A 26,080-nucleotide genomic window follows, 5' to 3' on the forward strand; every position below is an offset into this window, starting at 1 on the left:
CAAAACCAAAGAAGAAAACTCAGATATGAACCAAAACCTAATAATTCAATCATGACAGCCCCCCCAAACAGGAGTAAAACATGCACTGAAACACAAACCACAATTCTAACTTAAAAAACCAAACTTCAAGTGTGCAAGGAAACACCAAACAGCAGTGCCATGCACAGTGAAATGCAAACAATACAAATATCACACTGTACTCAAATACATATGATGTGTCAGTTAAAAATAAACAAGCAAAGAAAATGAACCTAAAAAAGCAAAAACCAAATGTAAACAATAAATGCACACAGACTTTGGAGATGAAAGCACAATTATAGACAAAAGAGTATCACAAAAAATCAAAACCACAATACGGTACCAATGTCTAGATAAATAATTTGAAAGGTCCCACCAAACCCAAAACACAATATGCACATGAACCAGTCAACTAACTAAATTAACTTATAAAAACCAACACACACATACACGTAAACTCTCACACCTTCACAAAAATAAGCACACAAATTTGAGAACAACTTGCAATGATGCCACCGTCAGTGCTCCAGACACATCTACAGTGGTGAGACTTTCTGCCTAGGAACTCTTAGAGCTCATGCAGTAGGGGGGCAGACACCATGAGCAGTAGACACCGCCTGTACATAGGTGATTACCATCTACATTTTTGCCGCAATTTGGAATGGAGTGAGACATGTCACCGATTTGAGATGACAACAAAATTCCATAAACTTCAAGTTGCTCACTCAAGGTGTTTTGCAGGAGTTAATCCGAAGGGGTTACCAGGATGACTACCCTCCAACCCCACTCTACCTCCATTTTCCAGCACTATAGTGTATATACAACCTGCTTCCTAGTCACTGTTGCAGTCCTGATGATGGTCTCCAGGAACCCAGTGCTGGCCATCTTTTGTCTGTGATTCTCGAGTTTTCTTTGTGAAGACCTTAGGTTAAGAAGGAGCAACTTAAGGAAAGTGGAAGGGAAGAGACAAATATACATGTTATTCTTCTCAATAATCTGAGGTGAATACCTTCATTTCTTTTTACTCCTTCACATAATTTTTAAAATAAAGCGTTAAAAAGAATTAACAGAAAACTAACAAAACAAATATTCTAGGCATCTTCTTAACCATTATGGTTATGGTGAATTTAGAAAGGATTTATATACCCGTATTTTTCACTAAATACTTAAAATATATGTGTATATTTATATTTTTCACATACAAATGCTTTTGGAAATAATGCTTTTTACCAAGTAAGGGAAGAACATGCAAACTCTTAAGGAAAGACTTGTCTTCAATACTGAAAGAGCAAGAGCTTTGTGATGCAGAAGGATGCTTTTGAGGCAGGAGGGAACTTGAAGAGCCCACTGGGAAATGAAGTATTGGAAAGTAAAAGAAATGTTGTGTGTAAAAAATAGGTTGGAGAGTTTTTGAGGCAATATGAATAGTTAGGTTCTGTAGCAGTGGAAGCTGTGAATATACACAGAGAAAAAGCCACATTCTCACCACAAATTTTCTTACCTGTGTGGGCATGCCTCCTTTGGACAAAGGTATATGAATCTCTCAAAAGCCTACATAGGCGATTATTCCTGGGAGCCCTCAATCCCTGGTATTTGCCTTTCAAGACCTGCCTATGGGAGTCAATTGAGGTAGCCCAACAAGAAGGGGGTGGTGCTTGGGCACAAGGGAGGGCCGCTCTCTGCATGCAGCTATACACACTCACACCCATGGCCACCAAATATGTTGTATGTGATGTGTATTACTCTACTCAAAAAGCTGACAATCGTGTTTTAGTTTATGTGATCGACACCCTCTGGAGTAGGGCCCTACACTCAGATGAAGGTGGTAGCTCTGCTCAAATACACATATGAAGTTTAGATGATACAATGAAGAATTTCTAGCATATGTTTGCTACTCCACTGCCACTCTCTAACCATGCTTGAGTGAGTGTACTCTTGCTTGCTGCATATTTAATGTGCTGATGTTGAGGTCTTTTTCTTTTCGGTTGGTAACAAATAATGTCACCATTTTCTTGTTTATTTTCAAGTCATTAGGAATAGCATATTAAAAAATTATTTGCTTTCCACCAGTGTTAAAGGTCTCCCCATCCTCTGTGCCCCAAACTTCCTAGCCCTTTGGTTCAGAGTTATATAACCTAACAACACCAAAAAATCAGAGAGAGCAAGGTTAACAAGCAGAGAACTCAAGCAAAAGAGGTAGATCATTGAGGTAGTGCCAGGATTCACAAGGCAAAAATCTCATTTTTTCCACCATTCCTGGAGATTATACAGATCGTTTACCTTGCCTAGAATCATTTCCAAGATGGCAATTGGCTTTAGAACCTAGATATATCTATCTTATTCTTCCTTCTCAGCCCTGGGCTTTCTCAACATTTCCTAATGTTCTTGTCAAGAGAGTCTCTTTCAAAATTTTCATTTGGAGACACAGACCTTCCAGGAATCTTTTTTTTTTTTCAAATACTGAGACTGAAGAAAGGTGGAAGCAACCAGTTGTTTTAATTGCTAGGAAGCCAAGTTAAACATCTGTAAAGAGAGATGGAGGTGTACTGAATCATTAAAGGATTAGCTAGCTAAATTACTTACCATGGAACAAGAGAAAGGGAGAATATGGTGTGGGACATTTAATCTGGAAGTGTCCAAGTCTCCCAGCATTCAGGAACCTCCACCAGTATCAATAGTCCAAAGTGACCCAAGTCTACATCTAAACAGCAATAAATCAAAACTTAAATAATAATATTTTAAAATCAGTTCAACCTCATAAGTACACAAAACATGGCTCAGTATCACTAAACAAAAATATTTTAAAATCAGTTCAACCTCATAAGTACACGAAACAAGCCTCAATATCACTAACCATTAGAGAAATGCAATCAAAATGACAACGTGATACCATGTCACATTCATTCGAATCATTCTCATCAACAAACAAACAGAAAACAAGTGTTGACAAGTGGAGAAATTGTAATCCCATGCTGGTAGGAAAGTAAAATGGTGCAGTCACAATAGAAAAGAGTATGATGTTTCTTCAAAAAATTAAAGATAGAATTACCATATTTCAGCAATTGCAATTCTGGGTATATACCAAAAAGAACTGAAATCAGTATTTCAAAGGCACATATGTGCCCCATGTTCAACACAGCATTATTTATAATAGACAAAAGGTGGAAGCAATACAAGTGTTCTTCAATAGATAAAGTGATATGCAAATTGTGGTATATGCATAAAAGAAAATTATTTCCTTTTGTATGGCAAATAATATTTTCTTGCCCTCCAAAAGGAAATAATTTTCTTTTAAACTTGGTCTTATGTTGTTCAGGCTAGAATCTAACTCTTGGACCCAAGCAATCCTCCCGCCTCAGCCTTCTGAGTAGCTGGGACTACGGGCATGTGTCCCCATGTCCAACTTAAAAATAAAATTCTGACACATGCTATAACATAGATTAACCTTGAAGACATTATGCTGAGTAAAATAAACCAGTCACAAAAGGACAAATACTGTATGATTTTACTTCTATTTGGTACCTGGAATAGGTAAACTAGTAGAGACAGAAATTAGAATAGAGGTTACCAAAAGCTGGGGATGGGGAGGTCAGTGTTTAATGGTTACAGAATTTTAATTTAGGATAATGAATTATTTCTAGAGATGAACTCTGGTGATCATTTCATACCACTGTGAATTTACTTAATTCCACTGAATTGTACATTTAAAAAATCATTAAATGGTAAATTTTATGTTATATACATTTTAAAATAAAAAGAATTCACCTCCAAATAATTCCAAATACCTCTGAAACTATAAGCACCCAGCTGCAAAACAGATACCAAAACTAAAACAATCAGCAACAAAGCAATAATTATAATAATAAAATGCAACCATAAAGCAAAATAAAACCACTCTAAGTAGACACATGTTGTACAGTATTAGCAACACTAGTAAATAAAATAGAAGACATTTCCTCTTCTTGATATTTACCTAAATTCTCATTTAAGGTAGGCAACAAATTTCCTTTAACAAAAGGTTATCAAGTAAACCCCCTCATATAGATTAAAAGAAAAGATGCATTAGAAAGCCCCATTCCCCGACACAGGAAGGTAAAATACATACCGATTCCCAGACTAGATTCCTATCTTGCTTGTTGTCACCAGGCCCCTTACGCTTAAAGCTCATAGCTCTCTTTTGTGCTCTTCATCCTCTCTCTCTCTCACTCTTCTCCTGTCTCTCCCCTCCACGAGGTTAAGAAGAGACACCAGACAGAAAATATGATACAAAAACTAACTTAGCACTTCATCATTATAAGGCACTCTAAGGATTGATCCTACCTTGACATTACTCTCTTCACATATATACTTGAGGGAAAAAAATAAAAGCACAAGTGTCAGAAAAGAATAAAAGTTTTAGGAAAATTGAATTATTTGGTAATGTCATATAAAATCCAAAGTATAGCCAAAGGAATTGAATACTTGTAGGTCCATGAAGAAAGAAGTGGCTTCAACCTGGAGATTCAATAGAATGATTTTTTTTTCAGACGGAGTCTCGCTCTTGTTACCCAGGCTGGAGTGCAATGGCGCGATCTCGGCTCACTGCAACCTCCGCCTCCTGGGTTCAGGCAATTCTCCTGCCTCAACCTCCAAAGTAGCTGGGATTACAGGTACGCGCCACCATGCCCAGCTAATTTTTTGTATCCTTAGTAAAGATGGGGTTTCACCATTTTGACCAGGATGGACTCAATCTCTTGACCTCGTGATCCACCCGCCTCGGCCTCCCAAAGTGCTGGGATAATAGGCTTGAGCCACCGCACCCAGCCTCAATAGAATTTTTAATGCTCATCATTAAAAAATTATAATAATTGGTCATTAGAGAGATGCAAATCAAAATCACATTGAGATACCATCTCATGCCAGTTAGAATGGCGATCATTAAAAAATCTGGAGACAACAGATGCTGGAAAGGCTGTGGAGAAATAGGAACACTTTTACACTGTTGGTGGGAGTATAAACTAGTTCAACCATTGTGGAAGACAGTGTGGCGATTCCTCAAGGCCTTAGAAATAGAAATTCCATTTGACCCAGCAATCCCATTACTGGGTATATATCCAAAGGACTATAAATCATTCTACTATAAGGACACATGCACACGAATGTTCATTGCAGCACTGTTTACAATAGCAAAGACCTGGAACCAACCCAAATGCCCATCGATAATAGACTGGACTGGGAAAATGTGGCACATATACACCATTGAATATTATGCAGCAATCAAAAATGATGAGTTCGTGTCCTTTGTAGGGACATGGATGAATCTGGAGAACATCATTCTCAGCAAACTGACACAAGAACAGAAAATGAAATACCGCATATTCTCACTCATAGGCGGGTGATGAAACATGAGAACATATGGACACAGGGAAGGGAGTACTACACACTGGAGTCTATTCGGGGGTATGGGGAGGGACAGCGGGGGTGGGGAGCTGGGGAGAAATAGCCTGGGGAGAAATGCCAAATGTGGGTGAAGGAGAGGAAGGCAGCAAAACACACTGCCATGTGTGTACCTATGCAACTGTCTTGCATGTTCTGCATATGTACCCCAAAACCTAAAATTCAATTTAAAAAAAGAAATATTTATACAGTTCCAAAGGTGTGAGAAGTAAAATCTCTCATCACTTCAACAAATTATGTTTGACACAAAATGTCCTCAAAAAAGTTAACACAATAGAGAACTCAAAAATAAGTCTACACACCTACAACCATCTAATCTTTGACAAACCTGACAAAAACGGCAATGGGGAAAGAATTCTGTAGTCAATAAATGGTGCTGGGAGAACTGGCTAGCCATATACAGAAAACTGAAGCTGGACTCCTGCTTTATACCATATACAAAAATTAAGATAGATTAAAACCTTAAATGTGAACTCTAAAACTAAAAACTCAAGAAGAAAATTTAGGCAACACCATTCAGGACGTAGACACAGGCAAAGATTTCATGATGAAGATGCCAAAAGCAATTGCAACAAAAGCAAAAATTAACAAATGGGATCTAATTAAATGGAAGAGCTTTGACACAGCAAAAGAAACTATCGCCAGAGTGAACAGATAGGCTACAGAATGGAAGAAAGTTTTTGCAATCTATACACCTGACAAAGGTCTAATATCCAGAGTCTACAATGAATTTAAACAAATTCACCAGAAAAAAACAGCCCCATTAAGAAGTGGACAAAGGACATGAGCAGACACTTCCCAAAAGAGGACATACATGTGGCAAACAGACATATGAATAAAAGCTTAACATCACCATTCAAAAAATGCAAACCACAATGAGATACCATTTCACACCAGTCAGAAAGGCTATTATTAAAAAGTCAAAAAATAAATGCTGGCAAGGTTGTGGAGAAAAAGGAATGCTTCTAGGTGAGTGTGTAAATTAGTTCAACCACTGTGGAAGACGGTGTGGTGATTCCTCAAAGATCTAGAAGCAGAAATACCATTTGACCCAGCAATCCCATTACTGGGTATATGCCAAAGGAATATAATCATATAACTCATTATATTATCAAGACACATGCACTTGTATGTTCACTCCAGTACTAATCACAATAGCAAAGACATGGAATCAACCTAAATGCCTATCAATGACAGACTGGATAAAGAAAATACGGTACATATACACCATGCAAACTAACACAGGAAAAGAAAACGAAACACTGCATGTTCTCACTTAGGAGCGGAATGATAAGAACAACATGGACACATGGAGGGAATAACACACGGGGGCATGTCAGAGGACAGAGGAGGTAGATCATCAGGAAGAATAGCTAATGGATGCTGGGCTTAATACCTTTGTGACGGGGCGATCTGTGCAGCAAACCTCCATGCCACTCGTTCACCTATGTAACCTGCACATACTGCACATGTACCCTGGAATTTCAAATAGAAGGTGAAGAAAAATAAATAATACTCATGCCAGTGAAAATAAAGGTTGCATTTTACCTAGATTGTTTTTTAAAAGTTAAGATTAAATGTGTAAAGAGATTAAATGAATTAAAATTTTGGGAAACCATATGAATTGCTGCTGATGGAATGATATCAGGTAAGATATTAAGGAAGAAATTCCTCCTTGGTTCCTATAAAAAGAAGTGGCATTAGTGCATGTGAGGGAAAAGTCAAAAGAGGGAGATCCAACCCACATCTTTACCCAAGGTATACAGATCCATTTTGGACAAAAAAACTGTGAATCCTCAAATACCTCGAGGGATTAGAGGAGCCCTCAGATCCTAGGTCTAGACTCTCTAGAAGCACTTAAGAGTCCTCTTCAAGGATAGCAATTTGTCCAAAGTGAGTACATCTATGTGTGGACAGCCACACTGCCTCCCCACAGGGCCACCACATGTGGTTGTACATGATATGAATTACCATGTTCAAAGAAGTTCCAATCATATTTTAGCATACCTGAATGACACCTTTTGGAGTCAAGTACTACACAAAGCAGGATGAAATGCAGCCCTGCCCAAATGCTCCCAAGTCATATTACTTTCATGCAGTTGCTTTATTCTCCCAGTGCATATGTGGCCCTTCCAATTATATAAAAGACCTATGAAACACACACTCCTGTTACCCTCACTCTCTCATCCCTCCCTGCATTAGTATCTCTTTACCTGCTGCATGCATGATTTGCAGATTTTCATGTTGAGAGAGAATAATAATTTTTTCTTTTCTCACTCACATCAGGTATATTCCCATCTGTGTTAATCTGTTGAATTTCATCTTAAGAGATATTTATGTATTACTTACTTTCCTCCAAAGATGAAAGGACTCATCAACATACCCACCTCATCCTTCTCTAGTCCAAACTTCCACCTGAAATTTCCAAGCCCTTTTGTGAAAGGCAGAGTTCTAAGATAGTCCTGAAGATGAGCTCCCATGTATATGCCCTATAAAATCTCCCATTTAGTGAGAGCAGCAGCTTTGACTTTCACAGAATCACTCCCATGATTATATTATGTTGTAGAACCAGTGGAATGTTACAGATGTAATTAAGGTCACTGATCTGCTGAATTTGATTTAATCAAAGACAGAGTATCTTGAGTGGCCCTGAACTAATCAAATAAGCTGTTTAAAAGAGGATAAAGAGACCAGAGACAAGAAAGAGCAGCCTTGAAGAATCAAACTGCCATACTGTGGATCGTGTGACATGGTAAGTAATGTCAAGTGGCATTCTTGGAGCTGAGCGCCTCAGTCTTATAGGTGCAAGGAAATACCTTTGTGCCAATTTTGAAAGAAGTCCTTGAGCTCCAGATGAGATCACAACCCTAGTTGAAATCTTGATGTCAGTCTTTTAAGACTCTAAGCCAAGGACCCTGCTAAACTGCGTGCAGACTCCTGACTCATAGCGACTGTGGTATGATAAATGTGAACTCTTTTAAGCTGCTTAAATTTCGAGTAATTTGTTATGCATATATTGAAAATCAATACACCCTTGTCTGGAGTTACATACCTTAATGAAAAAGCAAACTGCGAAGAAGCATAGAAAACATGCAGGAATCTCGAGGGAGAGAAGTCAAGAGTTGCCAACAGGTCAAGGGCAGAGACCCCTTTACCTCTTCCTTCTCTAGAAAGGAAACAAAATATAAAGTTTACTTGAATTGATCTTCAAAAGAAAAAATAGGCTCAGAGCCTAGAGGTGTCCTGTTTCTCCTCTCACCCTGAAATTTTCAGTCTTTCTTTAGAGCTCTGGTTGTAGAGAGAATCTATCCAACTTTCCATTCTGAGTCACAGGACTCCATGTGTTTGTATTTTTCTGCCCTTCTCAAATGCCCCCAGATAACATGGAAGGAAGAAGGTAAATTGATTCCAAGACTAAAAAACATTTTTTGTTTAATAGCACAAAAACCAGATTATGAAAAATGTTGTGAATTGTGAAGTTGGGAAATCTGGAAAAATATATACCTCTCCAAGTTACTCACTGTGAAGAATGTTTAAGAGGTCAGTGGCACTGAAACTGGACTTCCATAAGTTCTCCAGAATTCAGGGTCCTATCTTGCCTTTCATAACCTAGAATATGAGTCAAGTTTGCATCTCACGGAACTGTACGAAGTCTCACATCCAGAAATAAAGAAGACTCAAAATATTTACATTCACCAAATCATCTTTGGTCTGCAAATTAACTCCCATTTGTGGTCATAGTCACTTATCCTTTAATTTCCAGTAGGAATATTAACAACAACAAAAAGGAGTAGACAAGAAATTGCTCTAGTATCTATTGACACTTCAGATCTGAAAGGGCTGGTTGGTAGAGAATTTGTTATCAGCTTCTCCCACCCACTGCCACTCCACTCTTCTTTACATTCTACATTTAAATGTAGTTTATTCATCTAATTCATTAGGAACAGGAATAGACATATACAATGAAAAGATAAAGCAAAAACTGTGGATTTATCTTTAGCCATCATTAAATACATAAGTAATGAGATGATGGTAGTTTCAACAATTAATACCTATTTATAGCTTTCATCACCCACTGTAACAGGAAGGAAGGCAGGGTTGAAGGCTGGCCTCCCTCTCTAGCAAGACAGAGAAAGGTGAGTTTTTCCTATGTTTTGAGGTAAGGACTGCTCCTGTCTTAATGTCAACCAACAACTAGAACATTATTCTGGTTTTAACCCTCACAATAACATAACCATGTAAAAGTTGGGATATACTTTAGCCTGAAACCTGGATGTGGACCAGTAAACAAAAATAATTTAAGTATCTATGTGTTTGTTCAAAAATTAAACCTGCTATCTAACTTTATCATACCCAATGGCTCAACCTGAATGAGATATTAGTAGACAGACATAACCAGACATCCTGGTGTCCTCTGATGAGGGCTGAAGATACTGGATGCAAGTGTAGTCCATTCCAATCCAGATCCCTTTCACCCTTCTGATGTGAGTACTTCTGTGAGTTTTCTCAGAGCCCCTTCGTTTTGTGAGCAGGGCCATTATCAAAGCCCTACATAAGGAACTGTGACCTATCAGCTGACTCAAATGTTTAATATGTTCTAGTACTGAATTTGGAAGAAACTAATGTAGGGCAGTGAGTTGATGTAAAGAAGGGACACTGGAGAGTGACTTCTTGGGTTCAAATACAAGCTCTGCTTCTGGACAGCTGTGTGATCCTAAGGCATTTATTAAAATAATTTTTCTTCTCTTTTCTCATTAGTAAAATTAGAGTGGATATAATAACTCCTACTTCGTAAGGTTCTTCTAAAGATTCACTAAATTCCTGTACATTCAGAGATTAGAATTCATCACATAAACAAAATAAAAACAAAAACAACATGAACGCTTATACTCTGTAGGTGGGAGTATAAATTTTAGTTCAACCATTGGTGGAAGACAGTGTGATGATTCCTCAAAGACCTAAAGACAAATACCATTCAACCAAGCCATCCCATTACTGGGTATATACCCAAAGGAATATAAATTATTCTATTATAAAGACACATGCACAAGTATGTTCACTGCAACACTAGTCACAATGGCAAAGACATGGAATTCACCTAAATGTCCACAAATTAGACTGCATAAAGAAAATGTTTATATGCATCATGAAATACTATGCAGCCATAAAAAAGAATGAGATCATGTCCTTTAGAGAGACATAGATAGAGCTGGAGACCATTATCCTCAGCAAACTAGCACAGGAGCAGAAAACCAAATATGGCATGGTCTCATTCATAAGTGGGCACTAAATGATGAGACCACATGGACACATAGAAGGGAACAACACAAACTGGGGCCTATCGAAGGGTGGAAGGTGGAGGAAGGGCAGGATCCAGCAAAATAACTAATGGATACTAGGCTTGATACCTGGATGATGAAATAATCTGTACAGCAAACCCACATGACACATGTTTACCTATGTAACAAACCTGCACATCCACAACTGAAAATAAAAGTTAAAAAAAATGAGAAAAAAGAAAGACTAGAAATAATTACAAAAAAAGGGAGCTTTAATACATGGGAGTAAAAACTACTTTGATCTTCAGTAGGGTAAGAAGGGAGGGAACTGATGAATGAAAGAAGGGAAGGAACTGAGGAGGGAGGGAAATGGAAGGGTAAAATCTTGAAAATGAAGAGGAATGTCAATCAGTGATAAGAGATTTGCAGATTATGGTTATGAATAGGTTCTTACAAAAGGAAAAATACTTCATAGGTGACAGGAACACCATGAAGACTCTTGAAAGGCCTGTACCATTTTGGTCAAGCAACTTTGGCAAAAGGAATCTGAATCTCAGAAGAAACTCAATGGGGAGGTATTCCGCAGACTTTCAGTTTCTAGGACTCACATCTGATAATTAATTTAGAGAATTACCTGAGCTAGTCCAGTCCAGGGAGGGTGTCAGTAGAAATGTCTGCACTCTAGGGAAAGTATTATACTGCTTGCAATCTAACACCCCCCATGTATCCACCATGCCATGTCCTTTGATGTATATATCATGTGTTACTCCACTCACAGAGGTGTCAATCATAACTAATTACACATGATTGCCCCCTCTTGAGTAGAGTACCACACGAAGAATAGAACATTCAAGGATAGCAGCCCAGCCTAATCATCAACTCACGTACCTTTCTTTTTATATTTTAAAATATGTAATTGACAAATTAAATTTGTATACATTCAAGGTGTGCAATGTGATGATTTGGTATATATGTGTGTGTGTGTGTGTGTATATATATACATATATACACACATATATATATACACACACACACGCACACACACACATGTACTGATTACCATAGTAAAATTAACGTATCATTCACCACCTTTAGTTACCATTTGTGTGTGTGTTATGGAGGTGTGGTGAGGACCCTTAAAATCTGCTCTTATCAAATTTCCAGTGAACAATACAGCATTATTAAATATAATCACCATGCTATACATTAGATAGCCAGAGCTTATTTATAACATAATACTCTGACCAACGTGCATCTTTCAAAAATATGTCAATGTTTTCAATGTGAATGGTGACTGCTGTTGGTACAAAGGGGCTCTGTAGCATGCACACCACCATTTTCTTCATCCATCCTTTCCTGTGTTGTCCAATCATAAAACAGTTATGGAGTTATGACACGGCAGTTTTCAGAACTTGAACCATTAAGCTTTGCTGCTAGATTCTCTTATGAATGGAAGAAAAATCCTTGCATGTCTTACCCTGTTTATTTTTCCATTGTCATAAAGTGTTAGCAGTTTACATTCCTCAGATATAATAGTTAACAGGAAATTTTACTCTATGTCATCCATGCTTGTCACCTGAAGATGAGTCGCCCTACCTGAGTTATATCACTCAACTCCTGAAAAACTGAATAAGCAGAGGAAAAAACACAAGATTCTAGGCTAGGATGGTAATCACTGATTAGTGTGATGGAGAGTAGAAATATCTGTTTTTCCTTAAATCCTGGAGAAAAAAAAAAAAAAACATGTTGCTTACCAGGAACGAATTGCAAAACTGCCATTAATACCGCTTCCAGTTTGTGAGATATCTGAGTCTTTCCCTTGAGCATGGTCTTTTCACGCATTTTTGTTTGCATTTTTCTCCATTTGGATACATGCAACTATGTGTCTTCATTTTCCTGGACAAACTAAATCTGGGACACCAAAATATCAGAACACAAATATGGTAAATGGATATCAACGAATTGGGACTGAAGAAAGAGGTGATTGTAAGTAGCCTAAAATGTGAGGTTGTTAGCCATCAAAATTATATCCTAATGGAAGAAGCGAGTTCCCAGCATTTGTCATATACCCTGCCCCTAATTTTGTGTTCCTGTGGCTAACCCACAGGTGCGTATGTCAGGGGCACTGTTCCTACACTCCACTCACTTTGGTAGGGTGGAGGCCTTCCTCTGGTTTTGGCAGGTTGAGAATATGGGATCTCTGATCATCTTCACCCCAGAATGATTATACCACAGAGTTTCAACACTGGTACAAGCAGGCTGAGAAGACCAGAATCTATGACTACCAATCTTCACCCTATACATAAAGCAGATGTGTTGTCAGAGAAGCAGGTCACGGCACCTACCCAAAACTTCAGAGCAGTGAATCAGAGATTTTTTTTCCCCAGGGTGAGAAGTGAATTTGAATAAAAGATGGCATTATAGCTCTCCTAAAAATATATGACTTTATTTATAACGGATTCAGGAAAAGCTCAGGCTTACTGGTGCTCCAGATAACAACACGGAGTTTTGAGGTAAGTAAATAAGATGGATTTGGTAGCTATATGAAAGCAACATGCTAAACCGCAGGCCAGCTTATTTACCAGAGAGTATCCGATAAACTGATAGCTAATAAGAGCCTTCCTTGTATCAGAGCAAACCAGAAAGACTTGCCTTAAAAACACGTTCAAAGTGGTTCAAATTATTTTGATCAAACTCTGATGTATTTTTCCCTTGAAATTAAAAAAAAAATAGAGAAAAATCAGCATTAAATGAGAAAACCGAACATGTCTGTGTGATACACAGAGAACGCCAGCTGGATAGAGAGATTAGGAAAAGAAACAAAAAGATTGCTACTAAAACCACTGTCATCTTAGAGTTACTATGTGCATACATAGGCTTTGTTCTCTAAAGAACTGTATTAGAAAATTCACAGCAAATAAACAAACTCCAGCCAATTCAATAAACAAATAAAAAACAGACAACAACAATATAATTCCTCAAAGGAAGTGGTTATTATCCAGAATACAATACTTGATCTTAAATGACCTGTTTTACAGAAAATCATAATATATGCAAAGAAAAGATAATGTAGCCTTTAGAGATAACAAAAATATAGAACAGAAAATACCCACGAGAGGGCACAGAAGTCATACTAACAGATAAAGACTTTACCACGACAATTAAAGACTTCAAAGAAATAAAAAATATTTTAGATACAAAGGAAGTAATGATGGCAGTATCTCATCTTAAGTTTATAATAATAAAAAGGAAGAAAACAGTTTTTTGTTTTTGAGACAGTTTCTTCTGTCACCCAGGCTGGAGTGCAATGGCACAATCTTGGCTCACTGCAATCTTCACCTCCTGGGTTCAAGTGATTCTTCCACCTCAGCCTCCCAAGTAGCTGGGATTAGAGGCACCTGCCATCATGCCTAGCTAATTTTTGTATTTTGTAGAGACAGAGTTTTACCACATTGGCCAGGCTGGTCTTGAACTCCTGACCTCAGGTGATCTGCCTGCCTTGGTCTACCAAAGTGCTTATTAAAAAGGAAAATAGAGATTTTAAAAGTATAACTTATATAAAGAAATCAATAGAGTGTCTCAACAGTAGATTTCAACTATCAGAATAAATAATAAATTGTATATTAATAGTAGTAATGCCTTATGAAGAACTCAAAGTAAAATGAATGAGGAAAATGAACAAAACATCAAGGAAGTAAAACACCAGAAAGGGCTGGAGATCTGCATTATGGAATCACCAGAAGGAGAGAGAGAGAAGGAAACAAGAAACCTGAGGAATGAACACTTCCTAAATTTGATGAAAAATGTTACACATCCAAGAAGTAAAACAAACTTCAAGTAGGACAAATACAAGAAACTTGTATTAACAGACATCATATGCAATCAGTTGATACCTATGAAAAATAGTTAATATCAATAGATGCAGGAGAAAAGCAACTCACTGCACACAAGGGATTTTGGTAAGGTTAACAGCTGACTTTTCATAAGAAAGTATGCAGGCCAGAAAGCAGTGGGAGGGTATATTCAATGAGCTAAAACAAAAATATAGTCAAGCAAGAATAATATATTTAAGGCTAACAGCTGTTCACTATGGCACTAAAAACACAACTTAAAAAAAATCAATAAATTATTCTTTATTAAAATTAAAAACACTTGTTTTGTATGAAACACAGTTAAGAAAATGAAAAAATAGATTGTTGAGATATACATGCAAATCACATTTTTAAGGGAGTTGTATTCAGAACATATAAGAACTCTTAAATATCATTAATAACTCAGTGCAGTAAAATTTGTAAAAATTCCTCAGCAGATACTTCACTGGGAAAATGTATACATGGCAAATAAAATATTAAGAGACACTCAGTACTTGTCAATATGAGTGTGCAAATTAAAACTACAATAAAAAAATCTATACAAATTTTACAATGGCTAATAAAAACAAAACAACACAAAAATTGTCATTAAAATACACTGGTAAGAATATGAGTAACTAGAGATGTTAGACGTTTTTCATGGCAGCAAAAAATTTTAAAAGTTATGGAATAAGTTTTTTTATATTGCTTTTAAATTTACATTTACATTTGCCATAAAACTCATAAATTGCACTGCTAGCTAGTTCCACAAGTAAAATGAAACATGTTTATACACATATCTGTATGCAACTGTGCACGGTACAATAATTTGTAATGTCCAGTGACTTTAACAAAAACAAGATCACCCATCGCCTGACTTGTACCCAACTCATTAATAAAAACACGGAAGCAATTGAGTCTTGTCACCTTTTCTTGCATTCCCTCTCCCTGCCTCTCTGTTTCTCCCTCTCTCTCTGTCTTTTTTTTCCTCTCACCCTCACTCTCATCACAGTGTTAGGAAATGACATCGTGAAAAATGAAAGGAAAACTAAGATATGTAAGTAAAAATAAATAGTAATAGCAAAACAAAATGAAATAAAATAGAGTACAAGTTTCTGTGTGCTATGTACAACCTCTTATAAATTGGTGGCTGATAAAGGATTCAAATGCTTTTCAAATAATGATTACCTCTTCAGCTAATGAAGAAAACAATGAGCTTTTATATTTGAGACAGAAAATATGTTGTCAGCAAGTTGGGATCTGAGTAGTAGAAGGGGATTTGGAAAGGCCTAAAAACAAGGCTTGAAAGTGAGGATGGGAAGTAGTATGTAAGAATTTGTAAACTGATTTGAGCATCAAGAAAGATCTTTAACAGCTTAACACTCTACAGCAGAGAATAAAAACGTAGCCACACTGAAAACCTGGTTTTCATTTTTGTCAGGCAACTTTGTAAAAATAGATATAAATCCCAGGAAAAAATTAAAACAAGAAAAGGCTTTTTTCTAGGACCTTTAGTTCCTAGGACTTGCCTCTGCAAATTTACATAAGATGATTCCATGAGATAGTGCAGCAAGGTGGGGGAGGTGTGTGAACAGCATAGATGTACTCGATGGAAAACAGCTCTCTGCATGCAACTAACCTTCCCTCAAGTGCACCCATAGTTGTACTGCATATGCTGTATATGTCATGTGTCATGCTACTCACAGAGGTTTCAATCATATGTAATTACCATATGTGATTGCTACTCTCTCGAGTAATATACCACAGACATCATGTCTAACGATGGAAGCCCTGCTTAAACACCCATTCATGGACCTTTTAAAAAGCCACTCAATGTTTTCAGGCTATGAGTGGCTATCAGCATTGGTTCAAAATACCTCTACAGTGAACACTCCACTGTTTTTTTCTCATCCCTTCTTCTCTGAAGTGTTGTCCATTAAACCTTTCTCTCTCTCTTTTTGATTTTTTTTTGAAACAGAGTATCACTCTGTTGCCCAGGCTGGAGTGTAGTGGCACAATCTCGGCTCACTGCAACCTCTGCCTCTCAGGTTCAAGTGATCCTCCAGCCTCAGCCTCCTGAGTAGCTGGGATTAAAGGTGCCTGCCACCATGCCCAGCTAATTTTTGTATTTTTAGTAGAGATGGGGTTTCACTATGTTGGCCAGGCTGGTCTCAAACTCATGACCTCAGCCTGTCTCGGCTTCACAAGGTGCTGGGATCATCAATGTTCTCTTGCATATATAAGAGGTATCCCTGAGTTCCTTGTCCTTTTTTCCCCCCATTATTATATATAAACCATTAACAAATCATTTATCTTCTTTAGATCCAATACTTAAGCAGTAAATACACTCCACCTCACCACTCTTGCCTTGTCACCCAAAGATCTGAGTCCCTCTGAGATATGTTCCTCAATTTCTGAATCACAGAATAAGCAGATAAAGACCAGATCAACTAAGTAAATAACAAGATAATCAGTAGGTAGTGAAATGGAAAGAGTAGAAACTCATTTTTCTTTCCAGACCCTGAAATGGAAAAAGCCCATTTTACTTACCAGGAGTGATCAACAAAACATGAAATGGTCTTGGCATCTTGGGACATTCTTATACACTTTTTGTTCCTGAGTTTTCTGAGCATTTTCCCAGAACAAAATAGTTTAAAGCTTTTTTTTTACACTTTTCCATTGAGTAACATGGCATAAGCAGGGCCTCAGAAAAGTGAAACACCAGAGTCATACCAAAATATGCCTAATGGAAATACCATTAGGACAGGAGAGAGAAAACCAGAAAAAATAGTGTTGAAAGAAATAATGCTAAAAATTTCAAATTTTATAAAAAACATTAATTTATACATCAAAAATAAGACAAACTCAAAGTGAGATACACATGAAGATATCCAGAGTTAAAGACATTGTATTCAATCTGTTAATGGAGAGAAAGAGGAGAGAGACAGAATTTGTACAAGAAAAAAATACCTTTATAACTGCAAAAGAAAGGGAGCATATTTCGTACAAGGGATTCTTACAAGATTGACTATGACTTTTCATGAGAAACCATGGAAGCTAGAATCAGTTGAAGAACATATTCAAAATGCTGAAAGAAAAACATGAATCTCACATCTGAGGCTAAATGTTGTTAGAAATAGCATTGAAAGCATAATCCATAAATTGAAAAACTAGTAAGTTGTACTTTACCAAAATTGAAAACATTTGCTCTGCATTAAACACAGTTGAAAAATGAAAAAAAAAAACGGACTGAGATAGTATTTGCAAATCATATTTCTGGCCAAGGAATTGTATGCAGTATACCTATATATCTCTATCTATATCTGTTATCTTGAACCTCAACAATAACAAATGAACAACTCAATAAAGGTGAGAAAAATCCCAAAGGCACTTCACCAAAGAAGATACATGATTGACAAGTAAGTACATGCACAGGTGCTCAATATTTTCAGTCAATAAGGTGATGTAAATTAAAACCACAACTCACAGGGAACTATATACATATTAGAATTGCTAATAGAAACAAAACAAAAACCTTTCAAGACAAAGTGCTGATGAGGATTTGGGTAATTGGATCACAAATACATTGCTTATGGCAGCAAAAAATTGTAAAACCATTCTGGAAATTACATTTTAATTAATTTTAAATTTAAACTTAAGTTTAAATTTCAGTTTGTGAGGGTAAAATACCTGCACTGTTAGAAAAGCATCCCACTGCATGCAACTAAATGCCTCCGACACACACGGTGCCATCATGTATGCTGCATGTGTCATGCAGTACTCTACCTGCAGATGTGTCAATCATTTTTTATTATAAATGATTGCCCACTCTGCAGCAGGGTACCACACACAGCATTCTACTCCTAGCAATTTATAATAGGAAAATGAAGCTTCTGTTCACATATTCATCTCTATGCAAATATACAAAGTAGCTTTACTTATAGCCATGAATAACTGGAATAAAACCTAGATGTCCACCTGTGACTTGTACCCTATTTGATAATTAAAAAAATACCAGATTATTCTTACTCTTCATCTTGCTCTCATTCCCACTCTCTTCTGTTTTCCCCTTTCCCACTTCCAACCACCCTCCCTCATCACTAAATGAGAAAGAAACACCATAAAGGAAGTAAATGAAAAACTAGAGATACAAAAATGTTTTGGGGTAAATGCAAAAAAAAAAAAAAAAAAAACACAATACAAATTTCAATACAAATAATACTCTTAAGGCAAAAAGAACTGTATAATGGCAAAATAAACCTTGTTTTAATGAGGCAACATTATAGGAATGACTATTAATCTCAGAAGAACTCAATGGGAGGTTTTTTTCTAGGACCTTACATTCCTAGATTGTGCCTCTGATCAGGCACCTAAGGGAGTTCGCTGAAGTAGTCCAGCACGGAAGTGGAGGGTTTGCGAGGGTAAAATACCTGCACTATAAGAAAAGCATCCCACTGCATGCAACTAAATACTTCCAACACACACAGTGCCATCATGTATGTTGCATGTGTCATGCATTACTCTACCTGCAGACGTGTCAATCATTTTTTATTATAAATGATTGCCACTCTCTGCAGCAGGGTACCACACACAGCATGTCTGAGGATGGCAACTTTGCCTTAACACCCACCCATTCACCTCTGAAACAACCATTCAATATTTACAAGCTGTGAGTGGCCATTGAAATTTGGACAAAGGATTTCTATAAAATACAATCCACTATCTTTCCTTACATTTCCCTCTCTGAGTGCTGTCCACTCACATGTTGCAGCTTTCACATGACAGTCTTCAGAGAAATACTAAACATTTCTGTTAGGTTCTGTTGCTCACAGAAGAAATATCCTTGCATGTCCTATCCTGTTCCTTTTCACATTGCTACATGTGAAGCATTAACAACCAGTTTGCATTCTCCAGATCCATTAATTCAGTAGTAAATAATCCTCCATCTCATCAATCTCATATGACATGGTTTAGCTCTGTGGCCACACCCAAATTTCATCATGTAGCTTCCATGATTCCCATGTGTTATGGAAGGGACCCAGTGGCAGACGACTGAATCATGGGGGCAGGGTTTTCCTGTGCTGTTCTGGTAATAGTGACTAAATCTCATGAGATCTGTTGGTTTTAAATATGGGAGTTTTCCTGTACAAGCTCTCTCTTTTTGCCTGCCACCATCCATATAAGTTGTGACATGCTCCTCCTTGCCTTCTACCAGATTGTGAGGCTTCCCCAGTCACAAGGAACTGTGGCTCTTTCCTCTGTAAAGTAAACCTCTTTCCTTTGTAAAAGCATAACCCATAAATTGAAAACCTGCATTAAACCTCTTTCCTTTGTAAACTGAAAATACCAGTCTTGGGTATGTCTTTATCAGCAAGATGAAAATGGACTAGTACAGTAAATTGATACCAGTGGAGTGGGATGCTGCTGAAAAGATACCTGAAAATGTGGAATTGACTTTGGAACTGGGTAACAGGCAGGGGTTAGAATATGTCAGAGAGCTCAGAAGAAGACAGGATAATGTGGGAAAGTTTGGAACTCCCTAGAGACTTGTGAAATAGCTTTGCCCAAAATGCTGATAATGATATGGACAATGAAATCCAGGTTGATGCGGTCTCAGATGGAGATAAGGAACTTGTTGGAAACAAGAGCAAATGCGACTATTGATATGTTTTAGCAAAGAGACTGGTGGCATCTTGGCCTTGCCCTAGAGACTTATGGAACTTTGAAGTTGAGAGAGATGATTTAGGGTGTCCGGTGGAAGACATTTCTAAGCAGCATAGCATTCAAGAGGTGACTTGGGTGCTGTTAAAGGAATTCCATTTTATAAAGGAGGCAGAACATAAAAATTTAGAAAATTTGCAGCCTGACAATGCAATAGAAAGGAAAAACTCATTTTCTGAGGAGAAATCCAAGCTGGCTACAGAAATTTGCATAAGTAATGAGGCACCGAATGTGAATCCCCAAGACAACAGGGAAAGTATCTCCAGGGCATGTAAGAAGTCTTCATGGAAGCCCCTTCCATCACAGGCCTGGGGGCCTAGGAGGGGAAAGTGGTTTTGTGGGCCAGGCCCAGACCCCATGCTGTGTGCAGTCTAGGGACTTGGTGCCCTGCATCCTATCCACTCCAACCATGGCTAAAAGGGGTCAAGGTACAGCTTAGGCCATGGCTTTGGAGGGTGCAAGCCCCAAGCCCTGGCAGCTTCCATAAGGTGTTGAGAACGTGGGTGCAGAGAAGTCAATAACTGAGGTTTGGGAACCTCCACTTAGATTTTAGAGGATGTGTAGAAATGCCTAGATGTCCAGGCAAAAGTTTGCTGCACAGGCAGGACTCTCATGGAGAACCTCTGTTAGGGCAGTGCAGAAGGGAAATGTGGGATCAGAGACACAGACACTCAACATTGGAGCATGAAAACAGCCAGGAAGGAGGCTGTATCCTGAAAAATCACAGAAGCGGAGATGCTCAAGACCATGGGAACCCACCTCTTGTGTCAGTGTGACCTGGATGTGAGACATTCAGTCAAAGGAGATCATTTTGGAGCTTTAAGATTTGACTGCCCTGCTGGATTTTGGACTTGCATGGGCACTGTAGCCCCTTTGTTTTGGCTAATTTATCCAATTTGGATTGACTGTATTTACCCAATGCCTTTACCCCCGCTGTATCTAGGAAGTAACTAACCTGTTTTTGATTTTACAGGCTCATAGGTGGAAGGGACTTGCCTTGTCTCAGGTAAGACCTCAGACTGTGGACTCTTTAGTTAATGCTGAAATGAGTGAAGACTTTGGGGGAGTGTTGGGAGGGCATGATTGTGTTTCAAACTATGAGAAGATGAGATTTGGGAGGGGCCGGGGTGGAATGATATGGTTTGGCTTTGTGTCCCCATCCAAATCTCATCTTGTAGCTCCCATGATTCTCATGTGTTGTTGGAGGAACCCACTGGAAGATGATTGAATCATGGGGGCAGGTGTTTCCTGTGCTGTTCTTGTGACTACGTCTCACAAGATCTGATAGTTTAAAAATGGGAGTTTTCTGGCGCAAGCTCTCTCTCTTGGCCTGCTGCTATCCATGTAGGATGGTACTTGCTCCTCCTTGCCTTCTGCCATGATTGTGAAGTTTCCCCAGCCACATGGAACTGTGAGTTTTCCATTAAACCTCTTTCCTTTGTAAATTGTCTAGTCTTGGGTACATCTTTATTAGCAGCATGAAAACTAACTAATACACCATACTTGTCACCTGAAGATATGAGTCCCTCTAAGTCTTGAGTTATATACCTCAAGTCCTGAGACATAGAATAAACAAGAAAAACATACATAATCCTGGAATTAAAGAATAGGAGAATAATCAGTGAATGATGAGATAAAGAGAGCAGAAATGTCCTTTCTTCCTCAGCCACTAGTATGTAAAAATCCCATTTTACTTATCAGAAGTAATCTATAAGATTAAAACTGTACCTATTGCCTAAGGATGCCCTCAAATTCTTGCCTAGGTTTTCTAGGTTTTCAGGGTCTTTTCTTGGAACCAGTTTGTTTTGAGCATGCTATTGTATTTTTCCATTCTGAGATATACTATATGGTGTATGCATCTCCCTGGAAAAACTGAACCTGGTACGTCAAGCTATAGGCATACAAATATGGTGAATAAATGCCAGAGGATGAGGATTGAGAATTTTAGGTGACCGTGGCCTACAAAAGGAATTTTCTCTCTAGCATCCAATAAGTGCTATGGCATATTCATTGAAGTTATAGGCCTTCAGCATTTCTCAACCATCCCACACACCCAGCTTAATGGTTTGGAGAAAAAAACACCATGTCTATGTGGTAAGAAGTTAGGGGCACTGTTCCAATGCTTAGACCACTACTATACACTGCAGATGTGGCTTATGAAAACATGTTCTAACACCATTGATTAGCAACATATTCATAAAGCAGAGTGTCACTGTGAGGGAAGCAAGCTACTTCCCTTAATGCCAGCTCCAGATCAGTGATTCTAAAATTTTGCCTAGGGTGAGATGCTGGCCTGACTAATATAGAATATTAAAGCTCGCCTTACAGCAGGGGTCCCTATCCCCTAGGCTGTGAACCAGTACAGGTCCGTGACCTGTTATGAACCAGGCCACACAGCAGGAGGTGAGTGGTGTGCAAGCAAGCGAGTATTACTGCCTGAGCTCCAGCTACTCTTAGATCAGCAGTAGCATTAGATTCTCATAGAAGCAAGCACCCTACGGTGAACTACTCATGTAAAAGATCTAGGTTGCATATTCCTTATGAGAATCTAATGCCTGATGATCTGCGATAGAACACTTTCATCCCAAAACCATCCCCTCTAACTTGGTCTGTGGAAAAATTGTCTTCCATGAAACCAGTTCCTGATGCCAAAAAGGCTGGGAACCACTGCCCTAAAGAATCTGACTTTATTTGTAACAGAGTATGGGAAAGATCAATACTAAGGCCTTCTCAAAAACAATGTAGATTTTGGTAATTAGTAAGTAAGATGATGCTCCCTGAGAGCAAGAAACCAGAATGAACCAGGGAAAGAGATAAATAATGAAAGCCCTATTTGTATCTGCACAAACCTTAAAAACATTCCTCAAAAGCTAGCTGTGGAAAAGCATCAAAGTTATTTGAATAAAACTCTGGAACAGTTTTCTCCATGGCATTTAAGAAATATATAATAATTACCTAAAATTAGGGAGCCTACAGGCTATGTATAAATACACCCTTAGCCAGACAGCTTGACAAAGAGAGCAGAAACAAAAGCTTGATCAAAGAGAACACCAACAAAACTGCTGGGCATGCTGGCTGCTCTCACCTATAATCCCAGCATATTGAGAGGCTGAAGTCAGAGGATTGCTTAAGGCTAGGCATTGAAGACCAGCCTGGGCAACACAGTGAAGCCCCATCTCTACAAACTAAAACCAAACACACAAAAAGCAAACAACAACAAAAAATCCTGCTGTCTTCTTAGAATGACTAAGTGCATACTGAAGGCTATGCTCTACAGAAAACAATGTAAGAGACTTCATACTGGAGACAAATCTTTACTAGTATGGTATTTTAAATTCAATAAACAAAAGACAGACAAAACAATCTCTAGGAAGGGAGACCATTATCTGGAATTGCTAGAGTAAATCATCTAAAATGTCTAGCTTTCAGTAAAAATTCTAAGACATGAAAATAAAAGGAAAAATGTATCTGAAACACAGGAGAAAAACAGACAATAGAATCCAAAGTATTCCTGTGAAAAGGTCCAAATATCACAGTAATGGATACATACTTTAATCCAAATATAAATATTTACAAAGAAATAAATCATTTTTTGAGAAGTAAAGGAAGTTATTGTGACAATGTCTTATCAGACACATATATCAAAAAAGAGGTAGAAAATGTTTTAAATAGAATATTCTGGAATTTAAAAGCACAATATCTGAAATGAAAAAAATCAACAAATGTGATAAACAGTAGATTCGAACTAGCAGAAGAAAGACTAGAAAACAGATTGACAATGACAATCCTTTACAGAGAATATACATTAAAATGAATGAGAGTAAAAAGCAGAGCCTCAGATAAAAGTGGAACAGGACAAGACACAATAAAATACATAGTAGGAGTAACAGAAGGAGAGAGAACAGGAAAAGAGCAGTGAAAAATCTTCAAAATAATGGTTAAAAATATCCCAAATGTAATAAAAAAAAAACAGTAACCTGCACATCAAAGATATGCAACAAATACAAAGTAGAACTAACATGAGGAGATGCAAATGGACAGATATTTAATTATATTGAATCTGTTGGAGATGATAAAAAGGGGATTTAGAAAGCTGTAACAGAAAAAGTTCATTGCATAAAGTAAATCCTCACTAAGATTAACAGTGAACGTTTCATCAGAAACCATACAGGCCATAAGACAGTGGGATGACATATTCAAAGTGCTGAAAAAATAACATGTTAACCAAGGTTCTTATATCTAAGACTAAAAGCTCTTAGGTGGGGGGCACAATTCAGAAATAAAAAAGAATTACCAATTACAATATATCAGAATAAATATAATAACCTTTGTTCTGCATAGCACAGTGGTAATAAGAGTGAAAAACAAAGACAGACTGAAAATATATGCAAATGACATTTCTGTAAAAATAATTTAAAGTATGATTATAATAAAAACTCTTAAACTCAATAACAGTAAATCAAAGAACTCAATAAAAATGGAAAAAGTATCCACATCTCCACAGTTTGCCAGAGAAGATATGTGAATGGCAAATAAGTATATGAGGCAATTTCCAACATTTTCAGACAATGAGGAGATGCAAACTAAAACCACAATGACAGGTACTAAAACGTCTAATAAAAAATAAGCCGCGAAACTGCTGACAGCAAGTGCTGGTAGGGATTTGGTTAACTGGAACTCGGCCATACTGTTCACAGCATCATAAAATATTAAAGACATCCTGGAAAACAGTTTTTCTAAATGTCTTCTTTCCTTTCTTTTGTACTTACATGTCTCTTAAAACTAATAGATAAAATGGTATGTAGTTATCATGTATGATATGATGCTTTGAAGAATATATCCATAGTGCAATAATTAAATCTAGCTAATTATCAAATGTGTTACCTCATAGAGTTACCTTTTTTTAAGTAGTGAGAACACTAAACATTCACCATCTTTGGATTTTTCAAGAATACAATATATCATCATTAATTATAATCACCATGCTGTGCAATAGATCTCACGAACTTACTATTACTATCTATCTCTATATATTATTTGACTAACATTTCCTTATCCTTTCATTCACACTGAACACCATGCCTCTGGTAACCCCCATTCTACTCTCTATTTTTATGAGATCAACATTTTCAGATTCCACATATGAGTGAGACCATGAAACACTGATGAAAGAAATTGAAAAGACAGAAACAAATGCAAAGACATCCCATATTCATGAATTTATAAAAGTACCTTGTTTTTGCGTGGGGTGGCTCATGCCTGTGATCCCAGCACTTTGGAAGGCCGAGGTGGGTTAACTGCTTGCATTCACAAGTATGAGGAGACCAGCCTGGGCAACAAAGTGAGACCCCATCACTACAAAAGATATTAATACAAAAATTAGCTGCATGTGATGGCATGTACCTATAGTCCCAGCTACTCATGAGGCTGAAGTGGGAGGATGGCTTGGGCCTGGCAGGCAGAGGTTGCAGTAAGCCAAGATTGCCCCACTGTATATTACAGCTTCGGCAGCAGAACCAGACTGTCTGAATAAATATATATTTAACATTTCCATGCTTCTCAAAGCAATTTACAGGTTCCATGCAATCCTTATCAAAACACCAATGACATTCTTCATATAAATAGAAAAAACAGGTGGATCACACTTGTAATCCTAGCACTTTGGGAGGCAGAGGCTGGAGGATTGCTTGAGCCCAGAAGTTTGAGACTAGCCTGGGCAAAATTAGGAGACTTCTGCTTTACAAAAATAATAATCATCATCATCATCAGAATATT

General features: G+C 37.6%; 1 long non-coding RNA gene across 2 annotated transcripts in view; it reads right to left on the minus strand.

The window, feature by feature from the left end:
* LOC144581165 (uncharacterized) overlaps positions 1–23,845 on the minus strand; it is a 68,438-nt gene extending 44,593 nt beyond the window's left edge. Inside the window, exons 1-3 of one of the 2 annotated variants that reach the window (XR_013531694.1) lie at positions 8,976–23,845; positions 8,507–8,620; positions 844–6,930 (exon numbers count right to left, since the gene is read on the minus strand). This is a non-coding gene — a long non-coding RNA (uncharacterized LOC144581165). Of the gene's footprint in view, positions 1–843; positions 6,931–8,506 lie in introns of both variants that reach the window. The other variant, XR_013531693.1, reaches the window with a different exon arrangement.
* Between the last annotated feature and the right edge of the window lie 2,235 nt (positions 23,846–26,080).

Source organism: Callithrix jacchus, chromosome X (assembly GCF_049354715.1).
Source record: "Callithrix jacchus isolate 240 chromosome X, calJac240_pri, whole genome shotgun sequence".
NCBI lineage: Eukaryota > Metazoa > Chordata > Mammalia > Primates > Cebidae > Callithrix > Callithrix jacchus.